The 26,053-nt window shown below is 45.3% G+C and overlaps 1 long non-coding RNA gene across 1 annotated transcript; it reads left to right on the top strand.

Annotated features, from left to right (window-relative positions):
- The first annotated feature begins 14,795 nt into the window (after positions 1–14,795).
- Positions 14,796–25,395, top strand: LOC122174370 (uncharacterized). Its single transcript, XR_010599288.1, has 3 exons — positions 14,796–16,060; positions 22,789–22,931; positions 25,252–25,395. It is a non-coding gene; the product is annotated as an uncharacterized LOC122174370 (long non-coding RNA).
- The last annotated feature ends 658 nt before the right edge of the window (positions 25,396–26,053 follow it).

Genomic DNA, 26,053 nt, shown 5'->3' with positions numbered 1-26,053 from the left:
ATATCTAAGTCGTTGATGAAGATATTGAACAGCGCCGGTCCCAAAACAGACCCCTGCGGTACCCCACTCGTTATGCCTTTCCAGCAGGATTGGGAACCATTAATAACAACTCTCTGAGTATGGTTATCCAGCCAGTTATGCACCCACCTTATAGTAGCCCCATCTAAATTGTATTTGCCTAGTTTATCGATAAGAATATCATGCGAGACCGTATCAAATGCCTTACTAAAGTCTAGGTATACCACATCCATAGCCTCACCCTTATCCACAAGGCTCGTTATCCTATCAAAGAAAGCTATCAGATTGGTTTGACATGATTTGTTCTTCACAAATCCATGCTGGCTGTTCCCTATCACCTTACCACCTTCCAAGTGTTTGCAGATGATTTCCTTAATTACTTGCTCCATTATCTTCCCTGGCACAGAAGTTAAACTAACTGGTCTGTAGTTTCCTGGGTTGTTTTTATTTCCCTTTTTATAGATGGGCACTATATTTGCCCTTTTCCAGGTTCACTTCCTCTGGGACACCTGGCATTGGTCACTGTCGGTAGGCAGGATACTGGGCTGGATGGACCTTTGTTCTGACCCAGTATGGCCATTCTTATGCTTTTAATGTCCTGAGGTGGACTGCAGCTTCGGCCAGGTCTGTACTGGAGAGTCCTGTACCCGCAAGCAGTCCACCCCGAAGCTGATGACACCCATTGCAGTGGGGCCGAGTGGAGTTGTGGCCCTCCTGGACTCGGGGTGTGGGCAGACCCTCATCCGTCAGGGGGTCATCCCCAACCCTAGAGTGACAGAGGGGGAGAGCAGACTCCAGTGTATCCTGATGATAAACGGTGTGCCAGAGGAAATGATAGTGGGATTGGCTCCCACTCTCGCCTATCCCATCATCCTCGCCCGAGACTGGCCAGGCTTTAATGACTTGCTGTGGGAGGCCAGCCTTGGGGTACCTCCTACCCAGCCAGCCCTAGAGGGAGACCCCATTGGAGACGGGGACACCAAGGCCGAAGAAGGGGGACCCCTTTAACATGTGGAGGGGAAGGTGGAAGGAGAGGACCCTGATCAGTCCGGGATCCCGACTCTGCCTCCAGATCCCCTGGAGGAAGGCCCCTTGACAACCCACCTACCCGACTTCCCTCAAGACCAGCGGGATGACCCTACACTCAGTCATGCCTATGACCAGGTGGCCCGCATTAACAGGGCCATCCAAACAGCAGTGCAATGGTCCCAATTTGAACTCGTAGCAGATCACCTCTATTGGGTGAAGCAGGACCCACAAACACAGGAGGTTTGGACCCAGCTGGTCGTTCCCCAGTGTCATCGGAAAGGTGTTTTGAGGCTTGCACACAACAGCTGTGCGGCCGGCCATTTGGGGCAAGAAAAGACCCTGGCCCAAGTCCTATCCCGCTTCTACTGGCTGGGAGTCCATCAGGAGGTAAGAGACTATTGTTGCGACAGACGTGGGAAATTGTTGAAAAGGAAGTCCAAGCGATTATGGAGCTGGGAGTCAAGGAACAATTGCAGAGCAAGTGGCGCAGTCCCATCGTGTTGGTTCCGAAGCCCAATGGGACCCTCTGATTCTGCATAGATTTCTGAAGGGTGAATGTGATATCAAAGTTCGACACATACCCGATGCCCAGGATCGATTAATTTTTTGATCATCTGGGGATTGCAGAGGTGAAAGTAAGCCGGTATGCCCCAGCACAGCATACCGGCAAGAGCCAGTATGCTGTACAGGACCAGCTTCCCCAGGTGGCAATTTAAAGGGCCTGGGGCTCCACGGCGGTAGCAGTGACCAGAGCCCCAGGCCCTTTAAATTGCTGCCAGAGCCCCACTGCTGGAGCCCCTGGGTAGCGGAGGTGGCCAGGACTCCCAGGGCTCCGGCAGCGATTTAAAGGGCTCAGGGCTCCGCTGCAGTAGCTGCGGCTGGGAGCCCCTAGCCCTTTAAATCACCCCAGGAGCCCCGCCACCACTACCCCAGGAGCCCCGCTGCTGCTACCTCTGCAGCTGGTAGCTCCAGCAGTGATTTAAAGGGTCCGGGGTTCCCAGCCGCCACTACTGCAGCCAGAGCCCAGGGCCCTTTAAATCTCGATTAAATGTACACCACGGTCTACTTGGATGATGTCGTGGTCTACAGCTGTTAGTAGGATGAGCATTTAAATCGGGTGACCGCCATCCTCTGGACCCTGCAAGGGGCCGGGCTCATGGCCAACCCCCAAAAATGTTGAATCAACTGGCAGAATACTACATACTTGGGATATACCCTTGGCTGGGGCCTCGTCCACCCCCTCATAGGAAAGGTCCAGATGCTGCAAGCATGCCCAGCCCTGATGACAAAGCGCCAGGTACGACAGTTCTTAGCCTGGCTGGATACTACCGATGCTTTGTGCCCCAATTTGCATCAATCGCAGCCTCCCTCATGGCCCTCCTCGCTAAGGACAGTCCCCGCTCGGTACGCTGGTCAATGGAATGCAAAGACGCCTTCCAGACTCTTAAGGGAAATCTATGTCGGGAACGCATGTTATTCAGCCCCGACTTCAACTGGGAGTTTTTGGTTCAAATAGGTGCCTTGGAGGCGGGGCTCGGGGCCATCCTCTCCCAGAACATCCCATCTTCTACCTTAGCCGCAAACTTTTTCCCCGTGAGTGTAAATACTCAGTCATCGAGAAGGAGGCCCTCCCCGTCAAGTGGGCGATCAGCGTGCTCAGATACTATTTTCTGGGGGGCCCCCTTTGTCCTGATCACCGACCACACACCTCTGAAGTGGCTAAACACCATGAGGAACTCTAACGCCAGGCTGATGCGCTGGTTCCTTAACCTCCAGCAATACACCTTTACCGTCAAGCATCGGGCAGGTAAGGAGAATGCCAACGCTGATTTCTTCTCCTGCTTCGGGGCTGGTCTCTTGATTCCCCCCTAAGACTGGGATTGGACTTAAGGGTTGATGTGTGTAGTGGGGCAGATTGGCCGCCCACAGAGCCGGAGGGGGAGGAGCCCCTCATTGAACCCTAGTGGGCGAAGTCACGCCTTGCTCAACCCTCCCGCCTGAAGTCAGTGGATGGGACTGGAAGTACAAAGATGGGCTGGAGAATTCAGTTGGGAGGCAGCTGCTGGAGGAGCCAGACACCTCCTGTGAGCTTCCGAGCTGGGAGGCTGCTGCACAGAGAGCCGAGGACTGGCCAGGACCGCCAGGCGCATTTACAGACCCGAGCATGGAGGAACTGCAAGCACTGACAGAGGCCTTCTTCCCCGATGACCAGGACAACCCTCTACAGAGTCAGGTACACCCTGAGGGGGAGTTGGGAAGTAGCCCAGGGGTAGCTGACCCCTAGCTACAACACTGACAGCAAGTGAGTCAGCGTGTTGCAGTCAGGATCCCCGCTGACCCAGTGGCAGACCGTTCTGCCACTGCTAGGGCCCTGGGCTGAGACGCAGTGGAGTAGGTGGGCCTGCGCACCACCACCACCACCACCACCACCCTGCCACCCCAATCTATGGGTGGCAGTCTCCACCTCTCTTAGGCAAGAAGCCTGAGCTTGTCGGCCCTCTGCCAGAGCTAGGAGACCCGACCGTTTGCTGCCCAGCCTGAGTACAGGCCTGAGCCAAAAGCTCTTTGCTGCCCTGCCCCAACCAGGGTTTGGGGCTCTGTATCTGTGTGTGTTTGTTTGGCCCTGATCACAGGCCCAAGCTCACGTTGCCCATCGCCCCGCTGATTCCCCACGTCACGCGACACCCCCACCCCGAGATGTAGTGGGGTAGATTGGCCACCCACAGACCCAGAGGGGGAAGAGCCACTCCCCTCAATGGACTACAGGAACCTTTTGTGAAAGGGGGAACCTATACAGGAAGGATGGGCTCCACCTAAACCAAAATGGAACCAGATTGCTTAAAATTTAAAATGTTGTAGATCAGTTTTTAAACTAATGGCTGGGGAAAAGCCGACAGATGCGGAGGAGCACATGGTTCGGACAGAGACATCCCTTAGGGGAGGATCTATTAATGGAGATTCTCTGTGTCCTAGTAAGGAGGAGAGGATGGAAATATGGGTAGGATCTGATGAGAAACAGTCAAATGAGAAAGAGTCCTATTCAATTACATCACCTCATGGCAGACAGCTGGAAAGTGACAATTTTTATGTGCTTATATACAAATGCTAGAAGTCTAAATAATAAGATGGGTGAACTAGAGTGCCTCATATTAAATGAGGATATTGATATAATAGGCATCACAGAAACTTGGTGGAATGAGGATAATCAATGAGACACAGTAGTCCCAGGGTACAAAACATATCAGAAGGACAGAACAGGTCGTGCTGGAGGGGGAGTGGCACTATATGTGAAAGAAAGCGTGGAGTCAAATGAAGTAAAAATCTTAAATGAATCAAACTGTACTATAGAATCTCTATGGATAGTAATTCCATGCTTGAATAATAAGACTATAGCAGTAGGCATATATTACCGACCACCTGACCAGGATGGTGATAATGACTCAGGGAATTAGAGAGGCAATAAAAATAAAAAACCCAATAATAACTGTCCCCATATTGACTGGGTACATGTCACCTCAGGATGGGATGCAGAGGCAAAGTTTCTTGACACCTTAAATGACTACTTCTTGGAACAGCTAGTCCTAGAACCCAGAAGGGGAGAGTCAATTCTTGATTTAGTCCTAATAGGAGCACAGGATCTGGTCCAAGAGGTGATTACAGCTGAACCACTTGGTAATAGTGACCATAATATAATTAGATTTAACATCCCTGTGGTGGGGAAAACACCACAGCAGCCCAACATGGTAGCATTTAATTTCACAAAAATGAGGAAGTTAGTTAAACAGAAATTAAAGGGTACAGTGCCAAAAGGTCAATGGCAATTGCGACAAATTACAACATGGTTTTACCAAAGGCAGATCTTTCCAAACCAATCTGATCTCCTTCTTCGAGAAAGTAACGGACTTATTAGATAAGGGAAATGCGGTGGACCTAATATACCTTGATTTCAGTAAAGCGTTTGATACTGTACCGCACAAGGAATTATTGGTTAAACTGGAAAAGATGGGGATCGATATGAAAATCCAGAGGTGGATAAGGAACTGGTTAATGGGGAGACTGCAGAGGGTCGTATTGAAGGGTGAACTGTCAGGTTGGAGGGAGGTCACCAGTGGAGTTCCTCAAGGTTCGGTTTTGGGACCCATTTTATTTAATCTATTTATTACTGACCTCAGAACCGATTGTAGGAGTGGGCTGATAAAGTTTGCGGATGACACAAAGCTGGGAGGTATTGCCAATTCGGAGGAGGATAGGGATATTCTGCAGGGAGACTTGAATGACCTTGTGAATTGGAGTATCAGAAATAGGATGAAATTTAATAGTGAAAAGTGTAAGGTGATGCATTTAGGGATGACTAACAACAATTTTAGTTACAAGCTGGGGACGCATCAGTTAGAAGTAACGGAGGAGGAGAAAGACCTCGGGGTCCTGGTAGACCGCAGGATGACTATGAGTCGACAATGTGACGTGGCGGTGAAAAAAGCCAATGCGGTCTTGGGATGCATTAGGCGAGGTATATCTAGTAGGGATAAGGAGGTGCTGCTTCCGTTGTACAAGGCGCTGGTGAGACCTCATTTGGAGTACTGTGTGCAGTTCTGGTCTCCCATGTTTAAAAAAGATGAACTCAAACTGGAACGGGTACAGAGAAGGGCCACTAGGATGATCAGAGGAATGGAAAACCTGTCGTATGAAAGGAGACTCGAGGAGCTCGGGTTGTTTAGCCTGACCAAACGAAGGCTGAGGGGGGATATGATTGCTCTCTTTAAATAAATCAGAGGGATAAATACCAGGGAGGGAGAGGAATTATTCCAGCTCAGTACTAATGTGGACACGAGAACGAATGGATATAAACTGGCCATGGGGAAGTTTAGGCTTGAAATTAGACGAAGGTTTCTGACCGTCAGAGGGGTGAAATATTGGAACAGCCTTCCGAGGGAAACGGTGAGGGCGAAGGACCTGTCTGGTTTTAAGATTAAGCTAGATAAGTTTATGGAGGGAATGGTTTAATGGAAAAACATGATTTAAGTCAAAGGAATACCGTGCCATGGCAGGTAAATAGTATAATGGCTAACAAGGGTCAGGCTGGAGACTCTTGCCCACATGCTCGGGGTTTTACTGATCGCCATATTTGGGGTCGGGAAGGAATTTTCCTCCAGGGTAGATTGGCAGAGGCCCTGGAGGTTTTTCGCCTTCCTCCGCAGCATGGGGCAGGGATCGCTAGCAGGAGGATTCTCTGCCAATTGAAGTCTCTAAGCCACAGGATTTGGGGACTTCAACAGCAGAATCAAGGGAAAGGGTTGGGACGGCTTGGTGGCCTGCATCATGCAGGGGGTCAAACCAGATGATCATAACGGTCCCTTCTGACCTTAAAGTCTATGAGTCTATAAGTGAAATCCCTGCAACCTGCATGGAAACTTTTGTAAAACACCATAATAGGGGCTCACCTTAAATGTATACCCCAAATTAAAAAACATAGTAATAGAACCAAAAAAGTGCCACTGTGGCTAAACAACAAAGTAAAAGAAGCAGTGAGAGGCAAAAAGGCATCCTTTAACAAGTGGAAGTTAAATCCTATTGAGGAAAATAGAAAGCAGCATAAACTCTGGCAAGTGAAGTGTAAAAATATAATTAGGAAGGCCAAAAAAGAATTTGAAGAACAGCTAGCCAAAGGCTCAAAAAGTAACAGCAAAAACTTTTTTAAATACATCAGGAGCAGAAAGGCTGCTAAATAACCAGTGGGGCCACTGGATGATTGAGGGTGCTAAAGGAGCACTCAAAGATGATAAGGCCATTATGGAAAAACTAAATGAATTCTTTCTATCGGTCTTCACAGCTGATGATGTGAGGAGATTCCCAAACCTGAGCCATTGTTTTTAGGTAACAAATCTGAGGAACTGGCCCAGATTGAGATGTCATTAGAGGAGGTTTTGGGAACAAATTGATAAACTAAACAGTAATAAATCACCGGGACCATATGGTACTCACCCCAGAGTTCTGAAGTAACTTAAATGTGAAATTGCTGAACTACCAGCTGTAGTTTGTAACCTACATTTAAATCAGCTTCTGTACCAAATGACTGGAGGATAGCTAATGTGACACCAATTTTTAAAAAAGGCTTCAGAAGTAATCCCAGAAATTACAGGTCGGTAAGTCTAACTTCAGTACCTGGCAAACTGGTTAAAACTACAGTAAAGAACAGAATTATCAGACACAGATGAACATGATTTGTTGGGGAAGAGTCAACATGGTTTTTGTAAAGGGAAATCATGCTTCACCAATCTACTAGAATTGTTTAAGGGAGTCAACAAGCATATGGACAAGGATGATCCAGTGGATATAGTGTACTTAGATTTTCAAAGAGCCTTTGACAAGGTCCCTCACCAAAGGCTCTTAAGGAAAGTACGTTATCATGAGATAACAGGGACAGTTCTCTCATGGATCAGTAGCTGGTGAAAAAATAGGAAACAAAGCAGAGGAATAAATGGTCAGTTTTCAGAATGGAGGGAGGTAAATAGTGGTGCCCCCCATGGCTCTGCACGGGGACCAATACTATTCAACATATTCACAAATGATCTGGAAAAAGGGGTAAACAGTGAGGTGGCAAAATTTGCAGATGATACAAAACTACTCAAGATAATTATGGCCAAAGCAGACTATGAAGAATTACAAAGGGATCTCACAAAAGTGGGTGACTGGGCAACAAAATGGCAGATGAAATTCAGTGTTGATAAATGCAAAGTAATACACATTGGAAAACGTAATCCCAACTATACATATAAAATGATGTGGTCTAAATTAGGTGTTACCACTCAAGAAAGAGATCTTGGTGTCATTGTGGATAGTTCTCTGAAAACATCCACTCAATGTGAAGCAGCAGTCAAAAAAGTGAACAGAATGTTGGGAATCATTAAGAAAGGGATAGATAATAAGACAGAAAATATCATATTGCCTCTATATAAATCCATGGTATGCCCACACCTTGAATGCTGCATGCAGATGTGGTTGCCCCATCTCAAAAAAGATAAATTGGAACTGGAAAAGGTTCAGAAAATGGCACAAAAATTATTAGTAGTATGGAACAGCTTCCATATGAGGAGAGATTAATAAGACTTGGACTTTTCAACTTGGAAAAGAGATGACTAAGGGATATGATAGAGGTCCTGGGTGTCTGGCTGGTGAGTCTTGCCCACATGCTCAGGGTTTAGCTGATCGCCATATTTGGGGTCGGGAAGGAACTTTCCTCCAGGGCAGATTGGCAGAGGCCCTGGGGATTTCACCTTCTTCTGCAGCGTGGGGCATGGGTCACTTGCTGGAGGATTCTCTGCAGCTTAAAGTCTTTCAACCATGATTTGAGGGCTTCGATAGCTCAGACATAGGTTAGGGGTTTGATACAGGAGTGGGTGGGTGAGATTCTGTGGCCTGTGTTGTGCAGGAGGTGAGACTAGACTATCATAATGATCCCTTCTGACCTTAAAGTCTATGATTCTAGATCTATAAAATCATGACTGGTGTGGAGAAAGTAAATAAGGAAGTGTTATTTACTCCTTTTAATAACACAAGAACTAGGGAGTCACCAAATGAAATTAATAGGCAGCAGGTTTAAAACAAACAAAAGGAAGTATTTCTTCACACAACACACAGTCAACCTGTGGAACTCTTCCAGAGAATGTGAAGGCCAAGACTATAACAGGGTTCAAAAAAGAACTAGATAAATTCATGGAGATTAGATCCATCAATGGCAGGAATGGCAGGAATCCATCAAGATGGACAGGAATGGTGTCCTTGATCTCTGTTTGCCAGAAGCTAGGTGAGGGCGGCAGGGGATGGATCACTTGGTGATTGTCTGTTCTGTTCATTCCTTCAGGGGCACCTGGCATTGGCCGCTCTCAGAAGACAAGATACTGGGCTAGATGGACCTTTGGTCTGACCCAGTATGGCCGTTCTTCTGTTCTTAATGGGCCTTGCCTCTTGCCTCTCAGTGTGATTTATTGTTTAAAAGCAAAGGACAAACAACACAAAATAAAACAACTCAATTGACAAATGCAGGCTACAATCCCCAGAGGTTTTCCCCTGCCTCTACCACTCAGGGGAAAAACAGGAGACATCTTAGTCCTGTTGACCCCTGACCCCACCTTCCTATTCCTTATATACCCCACTTACCCATGTGATGCACAAAGATCTCCTAACCCATTTCTTTCCAGGCAGTTGCTTCACATTAGTCTTGTAGTTAAGACAATGGAACAGGAACTCAGGAGATCTGACTTCAACTCAGCTCTGCCACAAATTTCTTGTGTGCCCAAACAAGTCTTAGTCTCTTTCTCTAATTCTTAGGCCTTGGCTACACTTACCGGCAAGTTCGACGGCTGGAAATCGAACTTCTGGGTTCGACTTATCGCGTCTAGTCTGGACGCGATAAGTCGAACCCGGAAGTGCTCGCCGTCGACTGCGGTACTCCAGCTCGCCGAGAGGAGTACCGCGGAGTCGACGGGGGAGCCTGCCTGCCGAGTGTGGACCAAGGTAAGTTTGAACTAATTCGAAATAAGGTACTTCGAACTTCAGCTACGTTATTCACGTAGCTGAAGTTGCGTACCTTAGTTCGAATTAGGGGGGGTAGTGTAGACCAAGCCTTAATCTTCTGCTTGTATCCTTTTCCTCATTCTTGTCTATTTGTACAGTAAGTTCTTCAGGCCAGGGACTCTCTCTATCACTCTGTGTGTGTATACTGCCTAGATCAACAGGGCACTAATGTCGATTGGGGTCTCTAGGCGCTACCATAAAACTGTTAATATTTGTGGCTACACCTTGGGAACTGGGACCCACAGTTTGATTTCTTCTGTGGGAAGCTTGTAGAATTAAGCTGAATTGTTGGGAAGGATAAAGTTCATATTAAGGGCTGCCCAGATGTTGTTAATGAGAATGCTGACTGTATTATGTGGTCTTTCTTCTATTTATAATAAGGAGGAGCTCCCCTGAGGTGATAACAAAGGTGGGCACTATACTTAATCTGAAGGATTTTGGTGATATCGCTACACAGAAAAGGCAGTTCTTCCATAAGTACTGAGAGGAGTCAGGGGCTTCCTCTGTGATGCCCCCCAAGTCAGACATGTGTGTACCTTTCACAATTAGAAGAGGGTGTTGTTCCAGAGGATGAGAAAAGTAAGATTCTGCCCAACTCTGTTCCCTCAGTGGTGGCATTTGTCGTAAGACTCTTCAAAGATTTAAACTGACCTTATCAGAAGATGCCTGAGTTGCAGCTGCAAACCTGCCCTTGGGCAGTGGTATAACAATGGAGGCCTTATCTCATCTGGAGGAGGAATGTTTGAAGGACCAGTTTGCACTCTAATTTGCACTCTAACTTCAACAAATGCTGGAGCTAGCAAGAAAGGGGACAAAGAATTGCCACAGAAGTTAGAGAGGGAAAAGACGGATTAGATCATCCAGTCCATTGCTCTGCCAGTGTAGGATTGTTCCCTACAGTCACTTTTAGTGTATTGGCCTATCTCATTTTAAATGTTTCAAGTGATGGACTTTCTACCACTTCCCTTGAGAGACTGTTTTACGTCCTAATATGTATCACTATCACAAAGCATTTCCTAATATTTTTCTTTCTTTCATCCCAATATGCTAACTATACCTCTGTAAACTGCGCAGAATAATTCCTCTCTACATTTCTTTGCCCATCAAATAATTGTAACTAACAGTCAAACAAGCTATATTTTGCTATTTTAATCTTTGCTCATATCATCCCTCCAGGCTGCTGATCATTTTTGTTCCCCTCTTCTGAATTGCTTTTGTTTGCCAAAATATTTTTAGTAATGGTTGCCTAGAACAGAATATAATATTCCAGGGGTGAAACCCTGGCCCCATTGAAGTCAAAGGAAATTGGACCTTTGATTTCAGGCGGGCCAGGATTTCAGCTAAGATATCAAACCATAGTAAGTAACTGTAAAGCTTTCTGCTCCATGACATGATGCCTTTGTATATGCACCTAAAATTGCATTGGTTTTTTTTGTTTGTTTGTTTTGGGTTTTTTTTTTTTTTTGCAGCCATATTGCATTGTAAACTAGGTTTAACTTGCTCTCAACTCTCAGGGATAAAGTCAGGTATGAAGAAGGGAGGGAAAAGCAATACCCCTAACTGATTAGTAAGATGTAGATATAGCTGCATTCTCATCTCCACTAGATACTTCTGTACAGCAGAAGTAAGTTTGTCAGAACTGCTGAGTAGAAGACCTGGATAAAGCAGCTGTCTCTGGGTATGTCTGCACAGCAACTAGACATCTGTGGCTGACCTGTACCAGATGGCTCAGGCTCGCGGGGCTTGGGCTGAGAGGCTGTTTCATTGCAGTATAGACTAAAACTTCTGGACACAGGGTGGGGCGCAGGCTCTAGGACCCTGTGGGTGGGAGGGTCCCACAGCTTGGGCTCCAGCCCAATCCCGGAAGTCTACACGGCAGTGAAACTGCCCTTCAGCCTGAGTCGGCTGGTACAGGCCAGCCATGGGTTTTGCTTTGCTGTGTAGACATACCCTCTGAGAACACCCGATGGGAAGGGTTCAGAGTCCAGAGAAAGTGAAAAACAATAGCCCCAGTGGCCATAGGGTGAAAAGTTTCTCTGCAAGAAGGACACATTTAATTGTCTTCCCCCGCCCTTGTACTTTTTTTCCTTTGCATTCATCAATGGATTGTATCCAATCACCAGCAGCATAATGAAAGGAAGACATGCTTCTGTGACTTACTCTGCAGCATTGAAAATCATGACTGCAGGGGTGCTGGAACAATTTTTGTGGTGGGGGGTGCTGAGAGCTATTGGACCAAACTGTAAACCCTGTATATAATGGAAACCAGTTCAAACCAGTTCCAGAACCTATGCAAGCCTGGGAAACTGGAGAGACTGATGTTTTGACCTAGGCCCAGATCCACAAAGGTGCTTAGGTGCCTATACCATAGTCTGATGTGCGGCTCCCTGAGTCTCTCCTGTTTGAAGCTGTTCCACTGTGTATAAATATCTAGAGTCTCTTGGCCAGAGAGAAGAGAATGACTGTATAGTCCTGTGGTTAGGGTACCCATGGAGAGATGAGATACTCATGGTCCAGTCCCCCTGCTCCCTTGTCTCTTTAACAGCTTCAACAGGAGAGACGGAGAGTTTCCCTCCACCGCCTACATCAGAATATGCCATCACTCAGTGGTTAGAATACTCTCCTAAGAGGTAACGATGCCTGTTCAAATCCTTTCTCCCCTGCACGCAGAGAGGGGAATTGAACTTGGGTGTCCCACATTCCAGGGGAGTGCTCTAAGCACTGGGCTAAAAGTTATAAGGCAGGTGGCAGGAACCACCACCTTCCTCTCTCCCACATTTTGCGTGCAGTGAAGCAGGCCTAACTCATCCTCCAGAAGAAACAGCTTAGGTGCCTAAGCTGCCTGGCTGCAGGAGAGAGGATCCCAGCTGTGGATCACAAGCAGAGATGGGGCCTCCCTCCAGCCTGGACTTAGGTTCCAAACTCTGAGAGGGACAGGACTTAGGACATACCCCTCAAGTTAGCATCTCCCATTGGCTAGCTTAGGCATCTTCCCATCTGGTGTGCTGGCTTTTGTGGATCCCATTCTTAGGCATCTATCTCTTCCCGTGCATCGTATAGGAAGCCTAGGTGCCTAATGTGGGCTTTATGGATCACATTGTTGTTCCTGTGATTTTCTAAGTGCCTGAAAGTTAGCCTTGTGATGCTGAGTAATTTCTGTCATGGATCGGGGCCCTAGAGTCCCGTCATGGATCCGGCCCCCAGCATTCCTGAGTGGGGATTAGGAATTACAGTATCCGCATTTTCATCAGCACTTTAGTCTGATGTGTCCCTGAATAAAACAGAAATGTCCCACCATCCTGTCATTTTACAAAGCAGTGATTTTGTAAACAGCTGCAGGCCCCATGAGCCTGCCCAACAAGCACCTTCCACACAATTCCTCTACCCAGATGTTCCCTGCACACACAGTCCATTCCATAGGGTGTCTGAGAAGGCAAATTCAGGAGTGCTGCTGTGTTTGGGGGGGGAAGAGACAGAAGCAGGAAGCCTTTCTTTCTCTGCTTACTCCACTGCCAAAACCCTCCTGTGCACACCTCCCTGACTGCTCTCCCCCGCCACGCCCCTACAAGCATACTCCTAGAGTCCACGGCTTGGTCTGCACTACAGAGATAGGTCAACTAAGGCAGCTTACGTTGACCTAATAATGTCAGTGTCTACACTACAGCCTGGTCCCACCAATGTAAGTGCTCTACTACACAGACATCATAACTCCACCTCCATGAGAGACGTAGGCTTGTATCAGTGTAGTTAGGGCGAAGCAGTGTCCATGTAGATACTGTGTTATCTACATTGGCTGTTGGCTGTCATTCTTGTCAATTTCAGGGCTCCATGCTGGAGCTGTGTAATTAACAAGAAAGCCCAGGCTGGTGGTGGGCTAGAGTCTGGCTGCCCCCCATCCTGGCTCCCCGCTCAGGGAGCTGAGAAGCCCAGGGAGGCTGTCGTCCCCCCCTCCAAGCGGGGAGGAGAGAAGCCCAAGTGGCCGAGAGCAGGGAGGTGAGATGCCCAGGTGGCTGTCCCCCACTCCTGGTGCAGAGTGGGGCGGCGAGATGCCCAGGAGGCAGCTGGGCTCCCAGTGGGGAGCTGCACTGAGCTGCAAGCCCTGGCTCTCCGCCCCCCACACTGCCCCTTTTCAGTCAGTGCACCACTGACAGGAGGAGTTTAAGTCCCAAAGGGATTATTAGATTATCTAGTCTGACTCCTGTATATGACAGGCCACCAACGTCACCCAGCACCTGCACACTAAATCCAACATACTCTATGTGCCCACCCCAACAAGCATCCTGTTTTTTCACTTTGAAAATTTGTTCACTGTACACCTTGGTTGCCCGATATTGAAAACTCTGATAGGAATTTGGGATTCCAAGTACAGAAACACTAGCTAATTTTAGCTGAAATACATTTGTTGGCTTTGCTTCTGATAGCCTTTCCACAACAAATCATATACATGAAGACCATGCATTCTGAAGATGACAACACTGCTCCTGGATTACTGCATAGGACCACATAAAGCTCTTACCAGCACCTCAAGAAGCAGTGGCTATAACTAGCAGAGACTGAACTTTCTCTTTTTGACTGTGTTTATGTTGCCTGCTTTTTTCTTCTGAGGCACTAGCTATTTAAACTGTTTAAATTGTTCTGTTTGAATTTGAGCAATGACCTTCCACTGCTTACTGTCAGAAAGATAAGTAATGACACTAATTTACAGTGAATGAAACACATTCAGTTTGCAAGTTCTGAAATTCCAATATTTTACTGGTATTTTGCTGATTCTCCAGACTATATTAATGGATTTATTTTGAATGTTCAGACTGTTATTATTTTAATATATACGTTCGGAAGACAGCCTCATGCAGAATTTGGTTACCGTAAAACTTCTGATATGAATACTGTAGGAGGGAATATGATGTTTGAAATCAGTGTTTCTTCTCTCCTGTTGATTTATGTTTTCAAGGTTATTTTTCTCAATTTAGAAGAGCTAGAAACTTTTTTTTAAAACAAAGATTTAAAATGTATCAAATACAGGAATAAGCTATAAGAAATCCCTACTCCTACTGTGTGAATGATCTGGATGATGGGATTAATTGCTTCCTCAGCAAGTTCACAGATGACACTAAGCTGGGGGGAGAGGTAGATACGCTGGAGGTAGGGAGAGAGTCCAGAGTGACCTAGACAAATTGGAGCATTGGGCCAAAAGAAATCTGATGAGGTTCAACAAGGACAAGTGCAGAGTCCTGCACTTAGTACAGAAGAATCCCATGCACCGCTACAGGCTGTGGACCGACTGGCTAAGCAGCAGTTCTGCAGAAAAGGACCTGGGGATTACAGTGGATGAGAAGCTGGATATGAGTCAGCAGTGTGCCCTTGTTGCCAAGAAGGCTAATGGCATATTGGGCTGTATTAGTAGGAGCATTGCCAGTGGATCTAGAGAAGCGATTATTCCCCTCTATTAGACACTGGTGAGGCCACACCTGGAGTATTGTGTCCAGTTTTGGTCCCCCCACGACAGAAGGGATGTGGACAAATTGGAGAGAGTTCAACGGATGGCAACAAAAATGATTAGGGGTCTGGGGCACATGACTTACGAGGAGAGGCTGAGGGAACTGGGGTTATTTAGTCTGCAGAAGAGAAGAATGAGGGGGGATTTGATAGCAGCCTTCAACTACCTGAAGGGGGATTCCAAAGAGGATGGAGCTCGGCTGTTCTCAGTGGTGGCAGATGACAGAACAAGAAGCAATGGTCTCAAGTTGCAGTGGGGGAGGTCTAGGTTGGATATTAGGAAACACTATTTCACTAGGAGGGTGGTGAAGCACTGGACTGGGTTACCTAGGGAGGTGGTGGAATCGCCATCCTTAGAGGTTTTTAACGCCCGGCTTGACAAAGCCTTGGCTGGGATGATTTAGTTGGTGTTGGTCTTGCTTTGAGCAGGGGGTTGGACTAGATGACCTCCTGAGGGCTCTTCAAACTCTAATATTTTATGATTCTGTGAATGCACAAGGCGGCAATGGGACAGCTCATGAAAGGCAAACTGAATTTGGCCTTACCATAAGTCATTCCCCCTAACAATAAACAAAGTGACTGATTGACAAAATTAATGCTATCATAAGGAGAACATCTTTTTAGTCATTACATCACCATATTACCTGATAAAGAGACAAATGTCAGTTTTATATTTTCTCAGGGTTGTTTATAGATAAAACATTTTGAATCTTAAATACTTCTATTTAGCCCCTTTCCACTGGCTATTTACTACTACATGCAGAACACTACACAGCTGAAGCTCTTTTAAGTATATTGCATAGCTGTAAAGGAATTTCACTGCATTCATGGCTGGGATGCTAAAGAATGTCTTTATTTAATTTACTGGAGGCTCCTACTCTCTTCTACTCCCCAAACCACAGAGAATAGACAGACAGAGTTGCAAGACCGAGTATATTTCCAGGTTAGTAACAAGCTTGTTTTATGTTTGGCTGCTAGTGGATGTATTTGTTTTTGAAACTGTATTTATGAGACAATGCTGGTAGATGTTAATTCAACCATCTGTATCATTTCTTTGTACTACACTTTACAGTTAAAAAGCAGATACAATTAGTTAGTGGTAACTGTCAAAGTGCCAGATTCCTTCTAATGGGGTATTGATTATACTTGGATGACCTGCTGAATACAACATGTATTTTTGTTGGATACCCTGCAGTATAACTTCAGGAATTTAAGTGCTAAAAATATTAAAGTAATATTTTCAGTATGTTATAGACCAATGATGTTTTCCATAAGAGAAACAAAATTAATATGAGTATGAGTTTCTCATGGAAGAGATGTCTAATAATTTATATTTTAATTACACAATAGGTTTGTATCAAACTGTCAAGTACTTTTTCCTTCACATATATTGCTGGCCTAAAGTTAATGTCCAAATTCTTCACTCTTCTTTGCCGTAAAGATACTAAAACTCAGAAAGCTGGAAGGCTAGGTTGGTTGATTAGAAATAATTTCCCACCTCCCTACTTCTTGTAACTCTTAACCCAATAATTTTAAATACAAAGAAATTTACTTTGAATCTAAGGAAAGGAAAAGAGTAATTTTATTCCATGTACAAAGTATGAGAATCAGTCTTGTGGCTCTTACACTGACATGTAATTTTAAAACTTCTTGTAAACTTCTAAAAGAGTGCTTAGAAATCCAAGAGTGCTTAGAAGCCCCACTATAATCTGAAACATGCAAGGTTTGATCATGTTTAAAGGTACTTGTTGTTAGGAGCCATCTAGCAGAGAATTGTGCTAGCCAAATCATGCTATACCTTTTTCTTGTAGATATGGTAGTAAATGCCAATCGTGTCGTTTTTACTTTATAACACAATTCTCAGACTAAATCCACAATCACATTGGTCAGGGAAATCATGCTGCCATAGAGCCCTGATGGCAAAAACCATACAACAGGGTTTGCATCCACACAACTGTCACAAGCTGTGTTAAATTTAGGTTTTAACTCTGATCTGGACCAATTTCCTGGAACATCGTTGGTGCAGCCGTGGTTTAAATGAGAATACAACATAAATTCCCAATTACTCTGGGCAGGCAATCCCTGAGACCAGGGTTTTTAAAATGTTAGTCCCAAGCTTCCTTTAGGGAAATTAATCCAATTGAGCCCTTCCCATCCTGGAGTCCTGCTATATCTTATTAAAGGGCTACATCTTTTCCTTCTCACCTGCTGGTCCTTCATGAACCCCACACTTGGGGAAATGCAGACATGATTCTTCCTTTCCTTTCTTACATGTTTTGATTCGCAGATAGTTAGAAATGTTAACATTTAAATTGTCAATGACATCACCTTTGTAGGTATAGCTGCCTCTCTCACAACCAGGGCCGGCTCCAGGCACCAGCCCACCAAGCTTGTGCTTGGGGCGGCACCTGGAGGGAGGCGGCGCAGCGCTCCGGCTCCGGCTGCCTGGGAGAGCGGAGCCGCAGTGGGCTCGCCGCCCTCCCCTGGTGCTCTGGCCGCCGGGGAGAGTGGGGCCGCAGCAGGCTCGCCGCCCTCCCCCGGCGCTCTGGCCGCCAGGGAGAGCAGAGCCCCGGCCGGGCTCTCTGCCCTCCCCCCGGCACTCTGGCACTCTGCCCTCCCCCTGGCTGGGCACTCCGCCCTCCTCCCGGGGCTCCGGCTGTCAGCGGAACCATGGCAGGCTCGCCGCCCTCCCCCCCGGGGCTCCAGCCGCCAGCGGAGCCGCGGCGGGCTCGCCGCCCTCCCCCCAGCGCTCCGGCGGTCGGGGAGAGTGGGGCCGCGGCAGGCTCGCTGCCCTCCCCCGGCGCTCTGGCCGCCAGGGAGAGCGGAGCCCCGACCGGGCTCTCCGCCCTCCCCCCGGCACTCTGGCACTCTGCCCTCCCCCTGGCTGGGCACTCCGCCCTCCCCCCCGGGGCTCCGGCCGCCAGCGGAGCCGCGGCGGGCTCGCCGCCCTCCCCCCAGCGCTCCGGCGGTCGGGGAGAGTGGCCCGCCGCCCTCCCCTGCTGCGCTGGGGTGGGGGTGGGGGTGGGGGCGGGAGGGTGGCTGGAGGCTTTTTTGCCTGGGGCGGCAAAAAAGCCAGAGCCGGCCCTGCTCACAACAGCTATGTGTGCCTACTTCTGTTATAGCATTATTAATACACAACCCACTGACTTCATTCAGTATCTGGACTAGTACATTGCCTGTTATGGAGCAACTTTGCAGATCACACCACATATATTTTGCCTTAAATAAGCCCTCTGTGGTTAATAGGAATGATGATGAGCCACAATGGCAAATAACCTTTTAAACCACAATTTGGAGAGGAAAGGTGACTGTGAATGAGTGAAATTTATCAGGGACAAAATTCAGACAAGCAAAAACCCATGATTATGAAAAACTCCAGATGGGTCTAAACAAAATGGAAGTGCTCCACTACTCCTGTCATGAAGGTAGATTAATGTAACTTGAATAAATGTAAGAATTAATACCATTACATCTCTAAATTTCTCATATGCTGATTGACTCCCTAATCATAGGATATTTAAGGAAAAAGTCTCAAGAGTGTCAGATGGTTGTCCAATGAGGATATCTGGTCTATGTACAGCTGAAGTGAAAAAAATAATATAGAATAATTGGAAGTGTTAAGAGAAAAGATTGAAAAAGGATACTCTATAGCTATGTCCTTGCCTGGGGCCTAATTCTCATTCCTTGTGTATCCAAAAATCCCATTGGAGTCCACAGGAGTTTAAGGCATGCAAAGAATGCAGCTCTTTCGTTTACGAAATTCAACTTGTCACCTCACCTCAAAAAGGTCAGAAAAGGGTGTTGAAGATGGATTAGGACAGTGTGATGTTTATTTATGAAGAGAAACTAGAGAGAAAACTGGGATTAGCCTGAGGATGTGAAGAAGAGACTTGAAGGAAGGTGTGTAAGTGTATTGAGAGTATAGCAAAAAAGCAATCAGATGCTCCTTTCTAAATTGTGCCACAGGAAGTCACCATGACTAATAATGTGTTTGGGTTTTGAGAAGACTAGATAATTTCATGATTAGCTATTTGCAGCTGGGAAAGGTGATGGCAAGATTCTAACTACATAATAAAGGGAGTTAGTTGATCACTCTCTTGGGCTGAGAAAAGAGTCCCACAAAATATAAGATTCTACACAAATTAGGGCTTGTCTACACTTAAAAAGCTACAGCAACACCATTGCAGCAGGCTTGCTGTAGCGCTTCAGAGTAGATACTACCTACACCGATGGGAAGGGTTCTCCCATCAGTGTAAGTAATCCATCACCCCAAGAGGCGGAAGCTAGGTCAATGGAAGAATTCTTCTGTTGACCTAGAGCTGTCTACATGGGGATTAAGTCGCCTTAACAACACCACCCGGCGTGTGGATTTTTCACACCCTGAACACGTAGTTAAACCAAACTAATTTTCTAGTGTAGACCGGGTCTTAGTTAATTGTTTGTATGTCTTTCTTGGAGGCACTGTATAGGTCATGATGAAAGGCATGATATCAGACTAGATCGAGGTGGGCAAACTTTTTGGCATGAGGGCCACATCTGGGAATAGAAATTGTATGGTGGGCCATGAATGCTCACAAAATTGGGGTTGGGATGTGGGAGGGGGCGAGGGCTCTGGTTGGGGGTGCGGGTTCTGGATTGGGCTGGGGATGAGGAGTTTGGGGTGTAGGAGGGTGCTCTGGGCTGGGACCGAAGGGTTCAGAGGGCGGGAAGGGGATCAGGGCTGGGGCAGGGGTGCAGAAAGTGGTGCAGGTTCCGGCTGGGGGTGCAGGCTCTGGGGTGGGGCTGGGGATGAGAGGTTTTGGATGCAGGAGGGTGCTCCTGGCTGGGATCGAGGGGTTTGGAGAGCAGGAAGGGGAACCAGGGCTGGGGCAGTGGGTTGGGGCATAGGGAGAGGTTCAGGGGTGCAGGCTCTGAGCAGCACTTACCTCAAGTAGCTCCCGGAAGCAGTGGCATGTCCCTTCTCCAGCTCCTATGCAGAGGCATGGCCAGGCAACTCTACACGCTGCCCCATCCGCAGGCACCGCCCCTGCAGCTTCCATTGGAGCGCTGGAGGGGGCCGTTGGAGCACGTAGGAGCCGGAACGGAGCCACGCCGCAGCTTCCGGGAGCTGCGTGGAACAGCCCCCGACCCTGCACCCCGGCTAGAGTGCTGGAGCAGGGCCAAGCTGCGGCTTCCAGGAGTCGCGTGGTGTGGCCCCCGACCCTGTGCCCTGGCTGGAGCGCCAGAGCAGGGCAAGGCCTGGGCCCCGCAGCAGGAGCTCGCGGTCCAGCTTAAAACGGCTCGTGGGCCATAGTTTGCCCATCCCTGGACTAGATGGACCGACAGCTTAATGCAAGAGAGAATCTCTTCAGTTATTTAACTGTATACAAAAATCAAGGCATCACAATTTATCAACTCACCCCTGAAGAAATCTAAAACCTTTATTGTATAAACTGAAAGAAATCTATGTACCTCTCAAGCAATTTTATACGTATTTAATAAATGCAGAAGTGTAAAACTAGTGTTTTTCCCTTACCAGAATTAAACCAATTTGTTTAATTAATATACATAAGCAGCAGTTAACCTTTGTCATAAGTCTCTCTCCATGTCAAATTATCACAAAAATAATCACATCAATATTTTTAAATTGTGACTTGAATACAATAAATACCATAGTTATTGTTGACATGAGACAGTGTTTGTTTTGGCCAAAGGGCCAGATAGCAGAGGGGACAGGCAGTAGGAGATGCTCTATGCCATCATAGCGACTGATGTTGCCTCTGTTTGAAGTGATTGTAATAACTTTCAGTCAGATGATTGCTTGGAATGAATTTGAACAAGTTTGGTCTCAGTTCTCAGCAGATTGATATCACAAAACATCCGCGCAGATTGTACTCATTCGCACTCTATGTCTAAACTGCAATTAAAAAATCTGTGGCTGGCCAATGCCAGCTGACTCAGGCTCATGATGCTTGGACTACGGGGGTGTTTAATTGCAGTGTAAAATTCAGACTCACGCTGAAGTGTGGGTTCTAGGTCCCTGAGGGGGGGGAGGGACTTAGGACCCTCCATCAGGGCCAGCTCCAGGCACCAGCTTCTCAAGCAGGTGCTTGGGGCGGCTGCTCCAGAGAGGGGCGACAGGTCCAGGTATTCGGTGGCAATTCGGCGGACGGTCCCTCACTCCGCCTGGTAGTGAAGGACCTCCCGCCGAATTGCCGCAGCAGATCGCGATCGCGGCTTTGTTTTTTTGTTTTGGCTGCTTGGGGCAGCCAAAACCCTGGAGCCGGACCTGCCCTTGATGGCCGTCTCAGAGAGGCCAAGTACTGAACGGATATGGAAATTAACTGCATTGATGATCCCAGTGGGCCAGAAGTGAGGCATGTTGGCAGGGCAGTATGGGGAAGCTTGCCCTGCCACTGCCAATATGGTATACATTCTGTGAATAAACAGAGGAATTCAGTCTCCAGGGCTCAGTCTGGCATCTTTCACAGGGACTAAAACATTTCGATGGGAATTAAACACCTAAATTTTTTTGAGGATCTGGGACTAAATTCACATATACACAACTTAAAATTGTATATATTTTAAATTAACTTTATCCAAAAAGATGAAACATTAGTTTTACTTTACATAAAACATTTTTATTATTATTGAAATTTGATGGCGATAACGTATAATACATATGTTAATTTATAGAGGTACAACACCAACACCTTTGACATAAGAATACAAAGACTTGAAATAAACCTTGTGCGGACCACAATCAAAGCAGAGAAAAAAGTTACGTATTTTTCAACAGAAACAGATCTTGCTGTCCTACTCATATGAGTAAAGGTTAGCAAGATTTGGCTACAAATGTAATTCCACCATCATGGAAGCATCTGATAGTCACTGAAAGTAGAGATTAAAAAGATTTAAGGGCATCTGCTCCATTCCCTGCCAGTGCAGGATTGTTCTCTGCAATATATTGTCTAGTGTTTTGTCCAAGTATACCTTTACATCTCTTAATGATTGATGCTTCCAGTACTTTCCATGAAAGACTATTCCACGATTCTGTAAGTCCCAACATTTTCCTGATAGTTAAAACCTATCCCTTTCTCAGTTTCATCTCATTATTTTAGTTATGTCCTCTGCTCCATGCTAAATAATGTCTCTCTATCATTGGTGTTTACTGTTTATACCCTGAAGGTATTTATAGATGGTTATGTCCCCACTTACTCATCACTTAGCCAAAATGTGCATATTTAATTACTTTAGTTTTTTCCTCATAAAGCAATCATTGTTGCTCTTCTCTGAATTGATGCCACTCTCTTTTCATCTTTCTGATAATAAGGTACTCAGAAGTAAATGTAATATTCCAGGTGTGGTCTCACCAGAGTTGTACTGAGAAGTCCTGCCTTCCCTGCTCTGACATGTGATGTCTCTATATATGCAGCCCAATTTCATGTTGGCCTTCTTCCAGCCACGTCACACAGAAAATTTGTGTCTAATTTGCTGTCCACTTTCTCCCCTGGGTCTTGTTCAGCATAACTGCTTTCCAAGTTTCTCCCTCCTACACACATTTGAGTGTAATTCAGATTATTTTTTCTCAGGGTGCATTAGTTTGTATTTTCCCACATTCTGCTAGATTTTAGTTCCAGATTATTTTGTGTTATTGCTCCATTCTCCTGTTTACAACACCTCCCCATTTAGTATCTGTGACAGATTCCCTGAGAGGTGCCACCTGGAACTGGGGTCCACTGAGCCCCCCTGACCCACCAGCCTGGGCTCACTTTTACACTGTACTGCTGTGACCAGCCTGCCAAGCCTTCTCCCAGGTTCCAGCACACATACAGGTAGGGTCATACCCAGCTGCAGTTACTGTTACCTGGGGTTTTTAGAACCCCTAACCGGGGCAACTTAACTATTTTATTTTAGGTAGTGTTATGAATAAATTAGTAGGAACACAGCAATTTCATTTGATAAGATTTATGCAAGTAAGCGTTCTTTATTTAAAACTGCAGTTTATTAGCTTTAAGCACACACAGACATAAGCAATAAGATTAGAATATTTTAGATATTTACCTAATATTAGGAAGGGTATTGAGTACTTAACAACAAGTTTGCAGTGGCCAGCTGCTTACCCACCAGTGAGAAAGATTGTTAGGAAATCATTTTTTAAGTTGGCTTTAGAAGACTGCTTTAAAATACACTTTATTAGCTAATTTTTTTATAACTAACTTTTATAGAATACATAGGTTATAATGACCCCCTACTATATTATTACTTTTTTAACTTTTAATAAACTTTTAATATTAGAGGTGTCTAGATTTAAGGTTTTTTTAACCACCAAGGTTTTTAGTCTTAATTGTTTACTTGTTTGTCCCCTTCTCCCGTTCTGATTAGCAGAAACTGCCAGCTAGATATGATCTTGCTTCTAAAAGCCTGTCTCCAAATTAAACTTTAACTGTATGGTGTTCTATTTTATTAATTTAGGGTGGATGAATGCACATAATATGGTTGCAATTAACTTGATCACATTCTGGGGTATACACACCCCTTAAATCCAGGTCAACATTCCCCTCCTTAAAGGCCATATATCTTTAATATTAAGGCCTTTATATATACTGTATATAATGAGTTTAGTGAGTTACTTTGAAGGTTTAGCATTAGGCTCAAGGCTTTCGACCGAGACCGAGCAAAAATCTTCTTGCTGGCACTTTCTGGTTTCACCCCTGACTTTGCCTTGTTAAAGACCAAACTTTATGCACTTATTTTGGGGAGTACCCATGGTCTATAAAACAGCTGACTTTGCAACCAGTCACTCTTCCTCTGAATTCAGCATATCAGTACAAGAAGCACAACAACCAATGCCATCTGAAACATTAGAATTACCACAATTAAATGTAAGGCCAAATTAAATCCCCAATGCTGTGGGGGACCATTTTAATAATGTCTTTTATTAATTTTGTTCTGAATTTTTGCTAACCCTTTTAATTACTTATTTAATTAGAAGCATGGTGGATGGTAATTATGACTTTGCGCGCCTTTTGCCTAGCAACTTACAAATAATTTTAAATAGGAATGCTTAAATAACATTTTTATAATAATTAAGTTTATTTTAATAAATACAGGCTTTTTTGTTATTTTTAAATATATATTTTGTGGCTGCAAAGTATTTCTGATTTTTATATTTAATTTTAAAAATGTTTAAGTAGGCTTTAAATTTTTAATGGAAGTATTTTGCTTATATTATTTTAAATTCTGTTTTTTACTATATTAATAATTTACATTTGCGTGCATGCCAGGGCTAAGGAAACATTACCCTGGAGGGCACCAACAGCCTGCAAGAGGTAGAAATGGTTCTTTTTTGGGGATTGATTTTATTTTTGTAAAACTTGTGCCACCTCATCCTGTATGCAGCTTAGCTGATTTAAAAATACCCTTAGCGGCATTGCTAAATTTTTTAGGTGTTGACCCAGCGCATTTATTTTATTTGTAATTATTTTTATTGATATTATTTTGTTGTTTTTACTGTACATTTACATAGTGACTGTTAATTTACTTTTTATTTTTATATGCTTATTTACATTGGTTTGAAATATATATGCTTTAATTAAATTAATTACAGGTGGTTTTAAATTTATATTTTTTGACTATTTTATTAAAGCACCATTTATTTATTTTTTATTTTTTGTATAATTTTTTTGAGAACCTTGGGCCTTTTAAATGGAAGGCAAAAGAGCCTTTTATTCCCCTTATGGTGTTTTTATTTGTGGTTTTGCCTCCCCAAAACTTTCCTGCCCAATGTTTGGGAATAAAAGGGAGTGTTTCAGCCTAACATAAATTGTCTTTTTTCTGGTGCTGTCCACTTGGGAATGTCCATTCATAAATGAACTCAAAGGGGTTTACAGGTGGAAAAAGAACTAAAATTTAAACTAAAATTGTCACCAGTTTGCAGTCCCAAAGTTCCATATTGCTGTTGCTTTTTCTTTCCACCAAAGTAGATGCTTTGTTGTGGCTTCTGGAGGTGAGTTGTGGGTGGGGTCACTTCTGTCCCATTGACATTTGACCACTTCCAAGAGGTATTGGCAGCATTGCTGGAGACTTTTCTAGTCACCAAGATCTACATTATTTGTTACTGTGTCATTTACTTTGCCTTCCTGTCATCCACAGGAAGTTTTCCCATGCTGTGGGCACACCAAGTTCCAAATTCAGACCATCAGAGGAGGAGGCCGGTGAGTCAAATGCCAGCCAAAACAGCACACAGGAATGCATCATTTCCAAGGTCTTCCAGCAGTCACATAATTAATAATTTAAAACGCAAAGCAAAACAAAACTTCTGCCCTCCCCATATAGAGGGAAGTATACATTTAAACATAACTTAAACATTTAACTAACTTACTAGTCTGTACTTAGACCCATTTGGGCCTAAGTCCCTTTTTCCCCTCCACCCTTTTCCTTTGGGAGGGGCTTTTAAACTCTTAATTGTGCTTTGAGCACCCACTTGGGGCTCAGCAAATTCATCAGCCCTAATTTGCTGAGGGCTTGCTGTGGCTGAAGACATGACCATTATTAACTTTGCCAGTAAGCACGTATTTCACTGGGGAGTGGGCAGTTTTCAATAAAAAGGGACAATTCCACCAGATATTCCCGATGATGCAAAACCCAAACTACTGCCAAAACCTCCTTTTCCACAGGGAGTAAACCTGAACTGCGGCCACTGGGAGCTGTGGGGGGCCATGCCTGCAGATGGTCAATGTTAGCAAAATGTCTCGCAGCCCGCAATCAGATTACCCTGATGGGCCATATGCGGGCCGCAGGTTGCCCACCACTGCTTTAAACACAGGTTTCTGAATCTTTTGTAACACCCTATTCAATACTTTCAAAAAAATATTTTTGGTCTAAATACAAATCAGGATGTTATTTACATAAAAAATCATACTGTCTTTTTCAGGCATCCTGTCATAAATATAAA

The sequence above is a fragment of the Chrysemys picta genome, chromosome 3 (assembly GCF_011386835.1).
Source record: "Chrysemys picta bellii isolate R12L10 chromosome 3, ASM1138683v2, whole genome shotgun sequence".
NCBI classification, from domain to species: domain Eukaryota; kingdom Metazoa; phylum Chordata; order Testudines; family Emydidae; genus Chrysemys; species Chrysemys picta.
This window is presented reverse-complemented; position numbering and strand designations above follow the sequence as displayed.